Source organism: Podarcis melisellensis, assembly GCF_964234715.1.
Source record: "Podarcis melisellensis genome assembly, chromosome: 8".
NCBI classification, from domain to species: domain Eukaryota; kingdom Metazoa; phylum Chordata; class Lepidosauria; order Squamata; family Lacertidae; genus Podarcis; species Podarcis melisellensis.
In genome coordinates this window covers 76,951,522-76,970,628 of record NC_138540.1, presented here as the reverse complement: position 1 = coordinate 76,970,628, position 19,107 = coordinate 76,951,522, and the positions used below count along the sequence as shown (strand labels likewise).

General features: G+C 43.7%; 1 long non-coding RNA gene across 1 annotated transcript in view; it reads right to left on the bottom strand.

The window, feature by feature from the left end:
- LOC309376278 overlaps positions 1–17,638 on the bottom strand; it is a 112,549-nt gene extending 94,911 nt beyond the window's left edge. The window contains exons 1-2 of the long non-coding RNA XR_014171146.1: positions 17,509–17,638; positions 12,686–12,808 (exon numbers count right to left, since the gene is read on the bottom strand). This is a non-coding gene — a long non-coding RNA (uncharacterized lncRNA). The remainder of the gene's footprint in view (positions 1–12,685; positions 12,809–17,508) is intronic.
- Positions 17,639–19,107: the final 1,469 nt, after the last annotated feature.

Below are 19,107 nucleotides of genomic sequence, written 5' to 3'. Positions count from 1 at the left end.
CTGCCCTCTTTAGGTGCAGCTATGAATTACCGTGATCTACATAAATTGGCTAATTGGACTGAAGCCTTGTTTAATTCTACTATCTTGGCTTTAAAATTACTTCACAAAGAAATGTCAGAAATTAGAGATGTGACTCTCGAAAATCGTTATGCTTTAGATGTAATCCTTGCTTCTAAAGGTGGAGTTTGTGCCTTAATTCATTCCCATTGTTGTATGTATATATCTGATCAATCGGCCAATATTTCTGCTACTATTGATTATATGGAACAAATGATAGCCCATAATCCTTTGAATCCACCCGAAGGTTTTGATCCATGGGAATGGTTGTTTTCCTGGTTGCCTAATAGAGCATAGTTAAGAAAACTTCTGCTAATTGTAATTTTGCTTGTTGCAGGATTCATTGTGTTGTGTTGCTGCATTCAATGCCTACCTTCTTTGTATGCCCAGTGTACTACGTGGTGGTACAAACCGCAAACCGCCACAGGGATGACAAGAAGAATTTATGTTGCAAGTTATAAGCGTTTAGAAAATGAGACAAATGACTTTGCTTAGGTTTGGTTAAGAAAAAATTTATTTTTCATAAAATAAGTAAGAAAAGAGGGCATGTGGGAATATGGTTGGTTTTACCTATAGGGGAAATGGGCACATGGGTGGAAATTTACTGCAGCCTGACCTTTTGGCAGGGCAGGCTGTGTTAGGCATGATCAGCACGTGGACACCTCATGCTAGCCTGTGATTGGTTTATACAGCATACCCTGATAGTGGGGTGATTTTCCATATATGGTATTGTCTTTTACTGTTGAGTTGATACAATGTTCTGTGAAAAAATAAAATGCTAGGCCGCAGCAGTTTGAGCAGTTCAGGCCTGATCAGTTCTGTTCAGCTCAGTTCAGCTCAGTTGTTGCTGGCTAGGCCTTTTGAATCCATCCTGGTGTGAGACTGATTATTTTATCACGAGCAGGCCCTCGTCACTCCCTATTCCAGGGGGGGAAAGGGTTAAGTGAAGATCGACATCAGGAACAATGTGAGGGGTGATGAATAAAGATCTCCACAGGAAACATTTCTGCCATCTTGATCCTATTTAATCTGTGGCCTGATAGCAGCAGGAATCCAATATGGGTACGACTTTCAGCTATCCTCATATCTTAGGAACCTGTCTGTACCGACCTATCGGCATTTATTTACCAAAGCCAGACTAAATGTATTTCCTTCGGAAGTGCTAAATGGTAGACTGAGAGGCATCACTTATCAGAATAGGCTTTATGTTCTCGGAACATCGACTGCATGAAGCATAGCTTACTGCATTATGGGCAGTACAAGCAAGCTAGGGACCAAATGATCAAACCCCTACTAGCAAATCTGCCAGAAAAATCTGAAGCCTCCCATATTAAATATCTTTTGGATGACAGGTTTGATGATATTACACTGGCCATGGGAAAGTTTCTTTGGGAAGTCAAAAGAAACAATGATCATCAAGCTCGAGACAAAACAAAATGAGTGCCTCAGTTTCTCTCTCTCTTTTGTGGTTGGCTGTCTTAACTGTATTTTCTTCTGAAATTATTCTATAGGTCTTAGGACTTCAATAAAGATTTTATATCTCTATCTCTATCTATATCTATCTATCTCTATCTCTATCATCTATCTATCTATCTATCTATCTATCTATCTATCATCTATCTATCTAATCTATCATCTATCTATCTATCTATCTATCTATATCTTTCTCCACAGGAAACAAGGACTGGAGGAGACTAGCAGCACCTCCTAATGGCCAAGAATAAGCATCAAGGACTCTCCATCAGTTTTATGTAAGTTTGTTTACAAGAAAAACACATCCAGAGCATGGCATGCCACAGACAAAGCACAGCCTCTCTCTTCTTCTTCTCTCTCGCTCAGCCGGTGAAGTCTGAAGCCTGCATCCCCCAGTTCCTCTCTGGGCATACTGCCAAACCTTCGCACTGAAATGTCAGGAATGCCAGCCATCTTTAATGGCTGCCTGCCTGGCTCCCTACTTTTGATCTTTCGTTCCATAGTTGCAGAGAGAAGCCTGTACCATGCTCTCTAATGAGAAGGGGGTGCATCCTGGCCAGTTCATCCAGCAAGTCCCTATTAAGCCCGGCCCGATACAACGTCACGAGGGGTTTATCCCCTCACTCCAGCTGTTGTCACCACATATTGAACTCCAACCAAAATTGCATCACTATTCTACTCCCCTGCCTCAAATTAAGCAATTGCCTGGAAGTGACAGCCAGCCTCTGGGGGTCTTGGAACATTGTATCCATGAACGCCAAAATCCCGCAAACGTTGTATCCATGAATGCCAAAATCCCGTCTTTCTTCTCCTTCCCTTCTGTTGCTCTTACAGCTTCTCTATTCTCCCCATTCAGGGACTGAATTGCTGGCCTGTCTCTTCCCCAGAGGGATGCGGGTGGTGCTGTGGTCTAAACCACTGAGCCTCTTGGCTTCCCGATCACGGGGTGAGCTCCTATTGCTCTGTCCCAGCTCCTGCCAACCTAGCAGTTCAAAAGCACACCCGTGCAAGTAGATAAATAGGTACCACTGTGGTGGGAAGGTAAACAGCTTTTCCATGCACTCTGGTTTCCTTCACGGTGTCCCGTTGCACCAGAAGTGGTTAAGTCATGCTGGCCACATGACAAGGAAAGCTGTCTGTGGAGTAACGCTGGCTCCCTTGGCCTGAAAGCAAGATGAGCACCACAACCCCATAGTTGCCTTTGACTGGACTTAACTGTCCAGGTGTCCTTTACCTTTTTTACCTTTCTTCCCCAGAAGACACAGCCTCAGACTCTGGCTTATCTGATGGTTGCCTGGCTTCCAACTCTTCCTCTCTTCCTCATGAGAACAAACAGATTATTCCCTGGGAAAAAGGGGGTGGGCTGTCCTCTCTAAACTCAGACAGCTCACATCTTCAGAGCTAGCTCTTTGCTAGCTCAGCTCAATTTCTGAGGCTGACTCTCCTGCTGTGCTCTGGGGGGCCATGTTCCTGACGACCCCTATCAATCTAGCCACCTAAGATGGTCACCACACCTTGCCTCATGGGTGGGACCATCCTGCACCTTGATATGCCAAACTACACATTCAACCCCGTCACTATGTAACCAGCATCACAAATACCAAATGGGGGAAAGCATTTACAGCCTTGTGACTCCAGTGTCTGAAGTCCATCGTTGTTGAAGGATGCTATCACCAGATGCCCTAGGTATAACAGGTTTGCCTACATGGAGATAGAGGTTCCTAAATATCTACCCACTACTTGCTGGTTTGTCCCATCTATGAGGACTTAGTATAGTTAAAGCTATGGTTTTCCCAGTAGTGATGTATGGAAGTGAGAGCTGGACCGTAAAGAAGGCTGATCAACAAAGAATTGATGCTTCTGAATTATGGTGCTGGAGGAGACTTTTGAGAGTCCCATGGACTGCAAGAAGTTCAAACCTATCCATTCTTAAGGAAATCAGCCCTGAGTGCTCACTGGAAGGACAAATCGTGAAGCTGAGGCTACAATACTTTGGCCACATCATGAGAAGAGAAGATTCCCTGGAAAAGACCCTGATGTTGGGAAAGATTGAGGGCACAAGGAGAAGGGGACGACAGAGGACGAGGTGGTTGGACAGTGTTCTTGAAGCTAGCAGCATAAATTTGACCAAACTGCAGGAGGCAGTGAAAGACAAGAGTGCCTGGTGTGCTCTGGTCCATGGGGTCATGAAGAGTCGGACACGACTAAACAACTAAACAACAACAACAACAATGAGGACTCAAGAGAAGTTTTGTTCAAATATTTAAATCTCCCAACTGAGAGATGGATTGGGTATAAACTTTTTATTAAGGGACAAGTTCCCATACACCTCTGAAAAAGTGGTCTGTTCTGCTTTTACAGTGAAAAAATTTTAAGGAGAAAAAAATTATTCTGCGTTTATCCTGTTTTATGTATTTTATATTTTGTAATTGCTTCAGCTAAACCAATAAATAATAATTGCATTTGTATCTGAAACAGAACTAAGAACCAAAATTTTCACCACTAGGCCTCCAATTTCCCCTCATTGCCATGGATTTTGCAATACACAAGGAGGAGGTCTACACTGTCCTATTTACCCTTCATGTTCAGGCTGGTGTGAGATTCCTGAAGCATTATAACATCTTTTTTGGGTAATAAAAAGGGCAAATCCTTCAGATCCAAGTCTTCTTCTGTGGATGGCACAAAAATCTGTTGTTCCACAGCCTTGGAACGTGAAATCGTGGAGATGAATGGGGGCTAGAAGAAAAGGAAAGAAATGTTGACATTAGTCCTTTACTCAGGTACTAGGAGATTGTGCTTGTGAGGCTAAATGACAATTTTATTTATTTTTAAAATGTGTATATTTAAGAAATCTGAAAAATATAATTTCATCGGAACATGAATAAACAAAATTTTCAACATGAAGTTCGGATAAAAAGAAACTCATATGTAATTCAGAATTGCCATCATACCCAAAAGAGTCTCAAGATTATTAAGAAACAGTTTATCTGTCAGGCTTCAGGAAATCAGAAAAGAAGGGGGCAGCTCCCACCATTCCTCCTCAGTCCAGCCTCTGACAGTATATTTATAAAATATAATGAAAGTAGAGAATCTGAAAACAGGCCTAATTAACTAGATTAAGCAGATCAAATTCTTGTGTGCAGCTGAGTTGCAATAAAATGGGAGGAACTCTATCCCTGCTATCTCCTGGGCAGGTTAAAAGTCACACAGCAAGATTTGAAAACAACACTCCCTCCCTGGTGTGGGAACCTTGAGTGTTTTAACCTGGCATGAGACAACAGTGTGATGCAGCGACACACAAACAAAAAGCTGGAGATGTACTTCATTGTCTCTCAGGATGGTTGGATGCCCACTGAGGCTTCCTCATTGCCCCACTGTGATCTAAGCATCCAGAGAATCCTCCTTTTATTTTACAAGTTTCCAAGAGCGGAAATTCTGTTGCACAGAATTAGTTAGCCAGATACTGCTCATTGTCACAGAATTTAAGAAAACTTATTACATGCCTTTTACATAATAAATATGCTTTTTGAATAATTTTTATTAACCGACCAATCACATCAAATCAAACCAAATTACATAAATTCCAAATTACACAGCTGAATTTTTGTTGGGGGTACCCATATTTCAAGTTCCGAAGGGGATCCAATCAACTTCTTGCTTCTTGCTGCTGTTTTAATGTCCACAAATCTGACCATATGATGTTCACAGTACTATCCAGTCCTTTCTTATTGTTTTTCCACATCTCTTCTTGTTATTTTCATATATTTTTCCTTTCTCTTTGTGACCTCTGATAGTCTCCACAAGCTGGTTAAAACAGTTTGTAATCCTGCGTGGATATTTTTTTTATCCAGTAGCCATATCCAGAAATTTCCCATATAACATCACTTCCATAAATCAAAACAGTCTTAGCGTCCTTAATCTTCACAAATCTGCCTCCTTTCTCAAACCTCTGAGGAGATTCACCAGGAATGCAGTCTGAAAACAAATCCGTTCCTCCTCCTGGCTATAAATCCTTTGGCAAGATGGTGACTCTGAATTAATTGCTGTGCCATTCCAAAAGCTCTTATTCCTTCTCAAGCTCCATAAAGCATACTTTTGGTTAAAGTTTATTTCCACACAGACCTTAATCATCCTGCTTGGGGCAGTTAAACCGACGGTTCTAATGAGGAGGGGTTCTTGGTTAATCACATAGAAGAAAAGTAAAAAATGTCCCCCCCCCCCAATTCAGTCCCGTTGCCGACATACCCAGCCTTTTATGTATCTTCATCATAAAATATTCCTGTTGCTCCAACCCGTCATCTTCTTTTGCAGAGGTCCCTTCAATTAGCAGTCTTCACTCCCCTTCTACACTTGAAACATGTGCATTTGCTTCTTTTGTAATTAATTATTCCAAATTGCTGCAGCTAGAGCGCTATCAGACAGAGTGTCCAGGAGACCCGAAGTCTACACGGGGGCATTCTGCCTAGTGCCCTCACCCCCTTCTTTCGAATTTGGGGGTGATTTATGGGCACAGCAGGCAAGGGCAGTGTTCCCCATTCCCTTGGGGCAACAAGGGAGGCTGCCTACTCCCATAACCGCCTCTTAATTACCCCGTGTGGTCCAGAGAGATGGTATTGTCAGCCATCTTCCAGTGCGCCTCTAGTGGCCCCCCCAATATGCTTTTTGAGCAAGGGGGACACATTTTGTCCTCGACTGCAACCCAATGGTGGACAGATCCAGATGCAACTGGGGTGAAGCAATGAATGCACTTTTTACTTTTGTTCAGAAGGGTGTTTTTAATAATACTAATAATAGTAATAGTAATAATAATAATAATAATAATAATAATAATAATAATAATAATAATAATAATAATTTTATTTATTTATACCCCGCCCTCCCCAGCCAAGGGGAATACTCCTTCTGGACAAACAAGTGGCATTATGAGAGTTAAAGGACACAGTCCAGGCAGGCAAAACACTAGGGAAGGGTGCAGAATGGGGCCAGTGAGAGATGTGGACCCTCTCACATTTCTAGTAATATGCAAGGGAAAGGGAAGGGAGGGGGAGAATAGGAGAACAGGAATGAGTCTGCATGATCCATCCGATGACTAGACCCTTTCCCCTGCCTAAGTAGCAATGTTACCTCTAAAAAGAGATCCTTTAAAAACAACACACTGGGTCTCATCCTCAAGGCAGTTGATGGTCTTCTCACTTTTACACTGTGTGGCTCCTTTGGAGAAGCAGGTTGGGCACTTCAGGCCATTTTCAGCCAGCACGTTGCGATCAGGAACTGCCAAAATCAAAAGTATAGGGAGCATGTTAATGGTTTTACAGTGGTACCTCGGGTTACATACGCTTCAGGTTACAGACTCCGCTAACCCAGAAATATTACCTCGGGTTAAGAACTTTGCTTCAGGATGAGAACAGAAATCGTGCTCCGGCAGCACGGCGGCAGCTGGAGGCCCCATTAGCTAAAGTAGTGCTTCAGGTTAAGAACAGTTTCAGGTTAAGAACAGAACTCTGGAACGAATTAAGTACTTAACCCGAGGTACCACTGGATCTGTTTTTGTACCTGTATGTTATATTATTGTAATTCACCCAAGGGCTTTACAGTTTTGGTGGGGCACCTGCAAGTATTATTGGATGAAAAGATTATCTAGACCCAGTCTGGGTTTAGGATTGACATTGGGACAGATTCAGGAGAGGCCTGGTTGGAAAGGGAACACATCCCTTCTCAGGCAGAGATCTAGCAGCCCAGTAGGTCCCTCTTCTTCAAAGTTTCTCCTCATGCCTGCTTCTTCGTCCTGCTTGCCTCTCCACCCCTTGAGAGGTCCTGATAGTGCTAACCTGCTCAACTAATAATAATAATAATAATAATAATAATAATAATAATAATAATGTATTATTTATACCCCGCCCATCTGGCTGGGCCTCCCAGCCACTCTGGGCGGCTTCCATAGAAACGAAAAATACAGTAAAATATCACACGTTAAAAACTTCCCTGAACAGGGCTGCCTTAAGATGTCTTCTGAATGTCAGGTAGTTGTTTATCGCTTTGACATCTGCTGGAAGGGCGTTCCACAGGGCAGGTGCCACTACCAAGAAGGCCCTCTGCCTGGTTCCCTGTAGCTTTGCTTCTCGCAATGAGGGAACCGCCAGAAGGCCCTCGGCGCTGGACCTCAGCGTCCGGGCAGAATGATGGGGGTGGAGACGCTCCTTCAGGTATACTGGACCAAGGCCGTTTAGGGCTTTAAAGGTCAGCACCAACACTTTGAATTGTGCTCGGAAACGTACTGGGAGCCAATGTAGGTCTTTCAAGACCGGTGTTATATGGTCTCGGCGGCCGCCCCCAGTCACCAGTCTAGCTGCCGCATTCTGGATTACTTGTAGTTTCCGAGTCACCTTCAAAGGTAGCCCCACGTAGACTGCATTGCAGTAGTCCAAGCGGGAGATAACCAGAGCATGCACCACTCTGGCGAGACAGTCCGCAGGCAGATAGGGTCTCAGCCTACGTACCAGATGGAGCTGGTAAACAGCTGCCCTGGACACAGATTTGACCTGTGCCTCCGTGGACAGCTGTGAGTCCAAAATGACTCCCAGGCTGCACACCTTGTCCTTCAGGGGCACAGTTACCCCATTCAGGACCAGGGAATCCTCCACACCTGCCGGCCTCCTGTCCCCCCAAAACAATACTTCTGTCTTGTCAGGATTCAACCTCAATCTGTTAGCCGCCATCCATCCTCCAACCGCCTCCAGACACTCACACAGGACCTTCACCGCCCTCACTGGTTCTGATTTAAAAGAGAGGTAGAGCTGGGTATCATCCGCATACTGATGAACACCCAGCCCAAACCTCCTGATGATCTCTCCCAGTGGCTGCATGTAAATGTTGAAAAGCATGGGGGAGAGGACAGAACCCTGAGGCACCCCACAAGTGAGAGCCCAGGGGTCTGAACACTCATCCCCCACCACCACTTTCTGAACACGGCCCAGGAGGAAGGAGCGGAACCACTGTATGACAGTGCCCCCAGCTCCCAGCCCCTCAAGACGGTCCAGAAGGATGTTATGATCGATGGTATCAAACGCTGCTGAGAGATCCAGCAGAACTAGGAAAAAGCTCTCACCTTTGTCCCTAGCCCACCGGAGATCATCAACCAGTGCGACCAAGGCAGTTTCAGTCCCATGATGAGGCCTGAATCCCACCTGCAAGGGATCCAAATGGTCCGCTTCTTCCAGGCATGGCTGGAGTTGTTCGGCAACCGCTCACTCAATCACCTTGCCCAAGAATGGAAGATTTGAGACTGGGCGATAGTTGGCCATCGTGGCCGCATCTAAAGATGGTTTTTTAAGAAGCAGTTTAATAACCGCCTCTTTCAGCGGGTCTGGGAAGGCTCCCTCACGGAGGGAAGCATTCACCACCCCACGAAGCCCATCGCCCAGTCCTTCCCGGCTAGCTTTTATAAGCCATGATGGGCAAGGATCCAGGAGACAGTTGGTTGTTTTCACTCGTCCAAGCAGCCTGTCCACATCCTTGGAGGTAACAGATTGGAATTGATCCCACTCAACTTGACTAGACAGAACTCTAGCACTCTCCCACCCCGGCCCTGCTCCCACGGTGGAGTCTACTTCTTCCCGAATCTGAGTGATTTTATCTGCAAAAAACTTTGCAAAATCATTGCAGGAGAACATGTGGCCCGTACTGGGCCCCGATGTTGCAGGTGGTTCTGCTAAATTGTGAACCACCTGAAAAAGTCTCCTGCTGCTGCTGTTTTCTGCAGATGCAATAGAGGCGGTGAAGAAATTCTTCTTCGCCATCGCTATTGCCACTTGGTAGGCTCGACGTTGAGCTCTAACCTGTATCCAGTCAGATTCGGAATGAGTTATCCGCCACCGGCGCCCTAGCCGTCTCAACGGTTGTTTCATTGCCCTCAGATCCGTGGAAAACCACGGGGCTGTCCGGGCTCCATGCAATCAGAGAGGGCGCTTCAGAGCCAAACAGTCAATAGCCCTGGTTAACTCCACATTCCAGCGGGCCACCAGGGAATCAGCTGAAAGGCCATCAACATGGGATAAAGCATCCCCTACCACTCTCTGGAAACCATTTGGATCCATTAAGTGGTGGGGGCGGACCATCCGAATTGGTCCCACCTCCCTGCAGAGGGGATGGGTCGCAGAGAAGTCCAGTTGCACCAGGAAGTGATCTGACCATGGCACTTCTTTCATTTCGCTTTTACTTAGTGTCAGATCACCAACATCCATAGAGGTAAACACCAGGTCCAAGGCATGTCCGCGGCTATGGGTTGGGCCAGACTTATTCAGGGACAGCCCCATGGAGGCCATGCTTTCCACGAAGTCCCGAGCGGCTCCTTGTAAGGTCGTGTCGGCATGGATGTTAAAATCCCCTAAGACGACCAAGCTAGGTGTCTCCAGGAGAACATCCGCCACGACCTGAAGCAGCTTGGGCAGGGAATCCTTGGTGCAGCGGGGAGGTCGGTACACCAAAAGGAATCCTGTACTGCCCCTATTGCCCAACTTCCAGAACATGCACTCGGAAAACTGGGTCTTCCCAATAGGACGCCTGGTGCAGACTAATGACTTCCTAAAAATCACTGCAACCCCCCCTCCCCGCCCACATGACCTGGGCTGCTGTGCATAAGAGAAACCTGGTGGACAAGCAGCGGCAAGGACAGGCCCATCTGCTTCATCCAACCAAGTCTCTGTTACAAATGCCAGGTCAAGTCCTCCATCCATGATCAAGTCATGGATTCTAGTATCCATCCGGTCAGGACCAGACCCGGAGGCAGGAATAGTCCTCAGACAACGACTAAACCTGCCCCCTCTGTAATGACATGGTCTAGTCTTAGTGTAACTCCTCCTCCTACCCGTGATCACTGAGATCGGTTGTCCCAGTGCATCCCCCCCCTGTGGAACATGCCCCAGCCATTTTGTGGGCTGGGGCCCACTCCCCGGCAGCCCTGACCCCTCCCCCTAAGAACAAAATAACACCTTAAACAAACAAACAAAACCAATAAAACAATACAAACAAAAAATGTAAAAATTACAAAAACATCAAAATAAAAAAAAATTCCCCAAGCCCAACCAAACATCCATCCCACCCCCACCCCCCACATACAAAAAATCCAAAAGAAAATTTTTAAAAACATTTTTAAAACACTCTGTGCCCCTCCGGCAGTAACAACTGTCCTAGTGAGGCCTGTCAGGCCCCGCCCTGGGCCAGGTGGTAAGTGGCAAGAGCAGGGCCCTCAGGCACTCGCTCAGGGGAGTCCTCCTGGGCAGCAGGCAGCAAGCAGCACGCAGTCCTTGTGAGGCTTCAGGCCCCACCCCAGGCCAGATGGTAAGTGGCAAGAGCAGGGCCCTCAGGCACTCACTCAGGGGAGTCCTCCTGGGCAGCGGCAGCAAGCAGCACGCAGTCCTTGTGAGGCTTCAGGCCCCGCCCCAGGTCAGATGGTAAGTGGCAAGAGCAGGGCCCTCAGGCACTCACTCAGGGGAGTCCTCCTGGGCAGCAGGTAGCAAGCAGCACACAGTCCTTATGAGGCTTCAGGCCCCACTCCAGGCCAGATGGTAAGTGGCAAGAGCAGGGCCCTCAAGCACTCACTCAGGGGAGTCCTCTTGGGCAGCCCTGGGCAACCCATATACCCATATGGGGCAGTCTCACCCCTTTTGAATGAGGCCCAGGTCCTCTGAGTACTGCTGATTGAGTAAGTATCCAGTCCTTGGCCAAATCCAATGCAAAGCCCTAACATGTTGTGGATTTTAAAATTATACAGAAACTTACGGCTGAGAGTTCCATTGTTACACAGTTCAGTGTTGCAGCAGAACTGCTTCATCTCAAAGAATTTACCATCACCTGCAGTGAAGCTGTAACTGCCTGAGAAACAATCATCGGATGATCTGCATTGATTCAAAAGTTGCACTCGATGTCCCCCTATGAAAAAGAAATTGAAAGAAATATCTAGATCTGGGAAAAAATATTCAGGACTATTGCTCCTGAGGCACATTCATTGTAATGGTTCCAATTTTTTTGATTCCTGAATCAGGACCTTTTCAAACTAACAATATGGAAAATATTATTAAATTTTGCAATCTAAAGTGAGGTGCTGTTTGTTTGTTTGTTTGTTTGTTTGTTTGTTTGTTTAAATGCTTGTGCACTGCTATAACATAAGAGGAAAAAATATCAAAATGTTTTTCATACAGTTCATACATACCGCATTTTTCACTCCATAGGCGCACCGGACTATAGGGTGCACCTAGTTTTATTCCCCTCCCCCCAGCCCCAAAGAGCAAAGAAACCAAGACAGCCAGTGGGATCCATCCCGCTGGCTGTCTTGGCTTCCTCTTTATTTTATTTTTTATATAAATTTTTATTAAGGTTTTTCAATACAATTGCATATTTGATAAAACAACATTGATTGTTTCACATCTTTTCATTACTACTTTGGACTTCCTCACGTCTCCCGTTCCCACTTGCATCATTATAAAATTGTTTTTAAGCAAATTATCATTTTGTTCTCAGTCTTAAATTCAATCATTACAATACAGTCTCTTCCTTTCTCTTGCAAGAAATATATACCTTCCTTATTTCCTTTATAATTAAACTCATATCTTGTTTAGTGGTAGACAGTTATTTCTACTCTGACAAAGGGGATATTCATGTTATATTCTAGGCTTATTGTCTAGTTTGATAACCAAAACTAAATTGGAGTTCATTGGTTTGGGTCAATGGGGATTTCTAGTTAATGCAAATCAAGTCAAAACTTTAGAAGGGTAAGCAGGGATTTCTCATTAATGCAAATCAAATTGTCCAAGCTTGGAGATAAGCACCCAGATTCAGCCACTTGTTGTGATCAGGTGATGTTAGCCCAGGTGATGTTAGAAGCTGTGATCCTCCAGATGTTGTTGGACTGCATCTCCCATCATTCCTGACTGGTGGCCAGGTTAGCTGAGGCTGATGAGAGTTCTAATTCATCTACAGCTGAAGTGCCACAGCTTCCTCACTTCACTTTTTTAATAGGTGAATTGCCCCAGCGTAGACTTCTATATGCTATTAGAACCCTTAAATTTCAATTATCTTAACCTGGATCTAATCAAACAGAAAAAGACAAAAAAGACCCCAAAAAAGACAAAAAAGACAAAAAAAATCAGGCAAATCTTACTTATATTTGTACGCAGAACACTGGCCTCACAGGAATCTTCATCGGAGTCACAAATTGTTTCAAGAGAGCTATTGTATGTCATTCCAGTCTTGTTATAAGTATATCTGCAGTTCAGAGGTAATGCTGAAGACAGAAGCAAAAGTTTACTTCATGAATTATTTATTTATTTATTATTATTATTATTATTATCATTAACATTATTATTAATTGGTTTTGCAGTTTGCTAAGTGACACACAAAGGAGGAGGTGAGAGTCAATTAATACTTCTAAATTAAAAGGGGTTCAATTTTAAAAGCATTTTAATAGAATAGAATAGAATAGAAGAGAATAGAAGTGAATAGAATGAATAAAACACTCATTAATTAAAACTCTTGAAGCCATTGCCAAGAATACTGGTTAAATTATTTCCAAGAAGTGGGGAGGTGAACTCCCCCTTTCCCATGGCCAACCTTCCCCCCCATCCAGACTCTCACTTAAATATATTTTCTTCCCACTGTTTGGTTACAAACTTAGCACAATTAAACTATGGAATTTTCTACAAAAGGTAGTTAATGCCACCAATTTGAATGACTTTAGAAGGGAATTAGACAAATTGATGGAAAATAAGACTCTCAGTGGCTACTAAACATGATGCCTATGTACTACCTCCAGTATAAAAAGTTGCATATTTCAGATATCAGTTGCTGGAACTCAAAGTAAACCAAAGTGTTGTTGCACTGAGGTCCTGACTGTGAGCTTCCATAATCATTGTGTTGGCCAGTGTGAGGACAGGATCCTGGACTAGGGATGAACCACTCTATCAATTTAACTTACTTTCAGTGTCTATTTTTCCGATTTATTTATTTACCTGCAACCACTTCCTTCAAGAAGCTCAAGGCTGTGTACATAGTTTTCCCCTCCCCATTTAATCCTCAAAAGATTCCTGTAAGGTAATCATTATTTATCTCTATGACATCATTTATCTGGATGACTGTGAAGGAAAAGTTAGTTTTTGCTGGGGCAGGTTGGGTGCCGAAGTATTTCCTTTTTCTTTTCCCCATGCCAGAAAATGGTTAATGTATGGCACCCTCTGATTGGCCAAGGTTCCAGGAGGGGGAGTTGAAAAAGGAGATGATTTGGAAAGACAGGGAGAGTGAGTTTTGGAGGGAGTGTTGGGAGGAGGTTTTGGAGTAGGTTGGGATTGAGGTTGGGAGGATAGGTAGGAAGATAGGGAGTGAGAGTTGGTTCTTGGCAGAAACATCCACTCTGAGGAAAATATCACACGCTAGAGAAAGGAGTCTCTGAGATTAGTGTGAAGAACAGTGTGTGGTGTCCTGTAAGAGTATTTAGGCCAGGAATTAACTGGGGGGCTGAGGTTGAGACAGGAGAAGTAGAAGCTGTAAAGAGACAGTCTACTTAGGTCTCATTCCAGTCAGGAAGGGAGAGATTCTTCTAGTAAGAGAAGACTCCCAAACCAGTGAAACCTTGGAGTGCCTCAGGAGCAGGGTTGTCTAGGGGTGTGTAACTGACAGAAAGTACCACCTTGTTAAGAACCAAAGTATTAGTTTTAGCTTCTTCCACTGTTATCACTAAGTCATCTGCATACGGTTTTAACTTGAATTCACTTTTCCCAACTTTTACACCTGTAATCTCTTTATTTGCTCTTATGTTTTTGGCAAGTACTTCTAAGACCAGAATAAACAATAATGGTGATAATGGGCATCCTTGTCTTGTTCCTTTTTGGATTTTACAAAACCTCACTCCCTAAAGTAATAGAACAAATTCAGAATTTTGGGGAAGTGGCAGGATTTAAGCTAAATAGGAATAAAACTAAATTATTAGTTAAAAACATGAAGGAAGAAGAACCGAATTAGAACAAAATATTGAGATTGAAGTCCATAAAAAGGTTAAATATTTAGGGATTTGATTAACATCAAGAAATATAAACCTATTTAAAAATAACTATGAAAAAAATTGGCTTGAGGTAAAAAAGAAATTTAGAAATATGGAGCAGAATGAATCTCTCAATGTTAGGAAAAATATCAGCGATTAAAATGAATGTGTTGCTAAAATGCTATTTCTTTTTCAATCAATACCAGTCATCCTGAAAGATGAATGCTTTAAACAATGGCAGAAAGAGATTTCAAGATTTATCTGGGGGGGGGGGGGGCAAAAGTCCAAGGATAAAACATAAAATATTTACAGATGTAAAAGATAGAGGCGGGTTTGCCCTCCCAGACCTTAAATTGCATTACGAATCTGCTTGTTTGGTATGGATCAGGGACTGGATGAGATTGGACAAGCAAGAGGCACTAGAACTAGAAGGACATGACAACAGATTTGGTTGGCATGCATACTTAGGGTACGGGAAAGGGAAGATTCATAGAAGCTTTTACAACCATATAATCAGGAAATCATTAATGAGAGTATGGGAGAGATATAAAGACTTATTGGAACAAAAGACTCAGTGGTGGCTTTCACCACATGAAGCATTACAGGGGTGCCCCACAAGACGAATGCCTCGCAAGACGGAAAAACCCGCTAGACGAAAGGGTTTTCCGTTTTGGAGGCGCTTCGCAAAACGAATTTCCCTATGGGCTTGCTTCGCAAGAAGAAAGCCAATAGGGAAATCTCTGGGGACCTCTTTTAAATGCTAGCGGTGGGGAGCAAAGCCTTTCCCCCCCCCTCCGGCCTTCAGAAGAGGCCCAGGAAGGCCGGCGGGGGCCGAAAGGCTTTGCTCCCCACCGCCAGCATTTTAAAAGCAGCCCGGGATAGCAGGGAAGCGCTTCCCGCTATCCCGGATGGCTTTTGAAGGCAGGCGGGGGGAGCAAAGACTTTTGCCCCCCACCCACCTTCAGAAGAGGTCCTGGACCTCTTCTGAAGGCGGGCGGGGGGCAAAAGTCTTTGCTCCCCCCCACCTGCCTTCAAAAGCCGTCCGGAGGCTTTTAAATCGCCCCGGGACAGTCCCGGGTCGATTTAAAAGCCCCCGGGAAGGCAGGCAGGGGGGCCAAAGACTCCCGGGAAGGCAGGCGGGGGGAAGCAAAGACTTTCGCCCCCCCCCCGCCAGCCTTCAGATGAGGTCGGGGGACAGACTGTCCCCGGACCTGGTCTGAAGGCGGTTTCCATAGGAACGCATTAATTAATTTTTAATGCATTCCTATGGGAAACCGTGCTTCGCAAGACGAAAAACTCGCAAGGCGAAAAGACTTGCGGAACGAATTAATTTCATCTTGCGAGGCACCACTGTGCTGCTCAAACCACTTGGACAGAAAGGAAAATGGCTCACATATGCTGATTTATTAAAGGAACATGATGGGAAATGGAAATTAAGAGATTATGATGAGATCAAAGACCACTTTCAGAGTTGGTTGCATTATCGACAATTACATGAAACATATAAAGAAGACTGTAAGAAAGGATTTAGTTATACTAAATCTAGGTTTCAAATGGAAGTGATTGAAGGGAAAGTGAAATTACTGAAGGCCACATATAGCATACTATTAGAATGGGAGATGAAAGATGAAGAGGTAAAATCAGCTATGATTAAATGGGCACAAGATGTAGGTCACAATATTATGATGGAGGATTGGGTTAAATTATGGAAAACTGACTTAAAATTTACAGATTGTTCACTACTGAAGTAGAACTACATGAAGATTATGTACAGATGGTATACAACACCAGTGCAGCTAGGGATAATGCACAGAACTAGCTCAAACATATGTTGGAAGTGTAAGGAAAAGGAGGGAACATTTTATCATATGTGGTGGGATTGTAAAGTAATTTAAAAAAATTGGGAAATGATATACAATGAACTGAAGAAAATGTTCCATTTAACATTTGTTAAAAAACCCGAGGTATTTTTGTTGGGGATTGTAGGGAAAGACCTGCCAAAAAAGTTGAAAAACATCTTCATGTATGCGACAATGGCCGCGAGAGTTCTGGTAGCACAAGGATGGAAGACTGAAGAAATCCCAACTAAAGAATCATGGCAAGAAAAATTGATGGATTATGCAGAACTGGCAAAATTGACTCATAAGCTACCGGACAAGGATAACTGTGACTTTAAGGATGAATGGGAACCTTTCACAAAGTATTTGAAGATGCAACAAAGCAAATTGGACTCCTTGGCAGGTTTTGAATAAACATCCACGATTTTTTTACTGATAATAATTAGCTAAACAGTTGGAGGATCTATACAACTCTGTAACATGCAGAAAATAGCATTATTGGAGAAACCAAAGACTGGAACTGAGGGAAGTCGGGGGGTAGGAGGATGGGCTTTGTGGGGGGAGAAAAAATTGGGGGGAATAAGGATATGTTTTTGGAAAATATGTTTTGTTATAACTTTGAATATTTTTTTTAAAAAAAGAACCAAAGTATTAATTGTGAAGCAACTGAAAAAACCTTGAACTGAAATAACATTGTAAACTGAAGTATCCTAAGTTTTATCTACTCGTGTCATAAACTTCCTTGTTAAGTAAAATTGTTATTGTTAATTTGAACAAATCCTGCCCCAGACTCCTAATTATTAAGTTTTACTCCACGCAAATCCCCTACAAAATAATCTGAGGTAGACTGTGGAAATCCGTGTTCTGTGAGTTGGGTGGACTATACTTAAGTGAGAGGACGGGCCCAACGGTGCCAAGGGGAAAAGGGTCGTCGGGCCCATCATAATGACAACACAATAAATATTCATGACTTAATACTCTGCTACTTTCTCTTGGCAACCCTGCCCTCCTTGCTCTCTGGGGTGTTGATCTGCACTTTTAACTCCCCTTCTCTCCCAAGCTGCAAGTTCTTTTCAGTGTCCTCCAAAGGTAATTAAATGTTCCCCATCTTACCTGGAGAAAGCAGGACCAAGAGGAGGCTTGCGCTCAGGAGTGCCTTCATCATTCTGGAAAGATTAGGAGACTCAGAGCAGAGATGGATCAACAAGAGAATTGGTGCAGGTAGAGGCTTACGTGGAGTTATTTATAGGCCATGGTCTCATGTTGCAGGCAACACTTGGGAATAAATGGTTCAGTGAGGTTCGAGAATGGGTGTTGTTGATCAACAACAAAGATAAAGAGGAACATACTGAAATTCAAAGCTCAGCATAGGAATTGTCTATGATCTCATTAGTTGTTGATAGACACTTCTCAGATTTATTTTTCGATATAGATAATTTACAATTTAAATGTAAATGGTGAAGACACTCAAGAAAGCAATTTAGAGCAAAATAGGTGAGGGCAAAAGCCCAGAGGTTACCTACAGAAAAGCCCCTCAAAATAGCCTCCATCTAAGGATTCCTCTTAATAATAATGATGATTTTATTATTTTATTATTTCTTACCCACCCACCTGACTGGGTCACCCATAATAAAACATCAAACATTAAAAACCTTTTTATACAGGGATGTCTTCAGATAACAATTAAAGGTTTCATAGTTACTTATCTCCTTGACATCTGATGGGAGGTTGTTCCACAGTGTGGGCATCACTACCAAGATGCCCCTCTGGTTGGTTGCCTTCTTACAGTGACAGAATCGCCAGAAGGCCCTCAGAACTAGATCTCAGTGTGTGGCCTGAATGATGGATGTAGAGATGCTCCTTCAGAAAAAGCCTGGATATTAGATCCATTCCAGCAGGGCTAGAAAGTATGGAATGGGCTCAGAGTCTCATGGAAGCAATGGATGCTTTAACCAGGAAAACTGACCCTCCTGAAACCACCTACAAAGCCCTGAAGCCACCTACAAAATAGCCCCTCAAAATGGCCTCCATCTAAGGATTCCTCTTAATAGTAATAATAATAATTTTATTATTACTACTCCCCACCCTATCTGATTGGGTTACCTCAGCCACTCTGGGTGCCTTCAAGCATATACAGAAACATAATAAAATATCAAACATTTAAAATCTCTCTATACAGGACTGCCTTCAGATGTCTTCCAAAAGTTCTATAGTTACTTATCTCCTTGACATCTAATAGGAGGTCATTCCATAGTGTGGGTACCACTTCCAAGAAGGCCCTCTGCCTGGTTTCCTCTATCTTCACTTCTCACAGTGAGAAAACCTCCAGAAGGCCCTCAGAGCTAGATCTCAGTGTTTGGGAGTGGGGTAGAGATGCTCCTTCAGGAAAAGCCTGGATACTAGATCCATTCCAGGAAGGCTGGAAAGTGTGGAATGGGCTGTGGATGCAATTGAGACTTTAAGCAGTAAAACTAATCCTGCTGTCTTCGACGTGGTTTCCAGAGGGTGAGACCTCAGGAGTTGAATGTGCCAATGGAAGAGTGTGCCAGGTATGAATCAGCCACTTACACAACTACGAGGAAGGTCTCGATTGGAGCCAGAAATGGCCATGGAGCTTTCTCTATTAGGGAGCGACACAAACATGGCTATTCCCTCTTTTTTAAAAAAAGAAAAAGAAAATATTTTTATTCAATTTTACACGATTTATTTGAA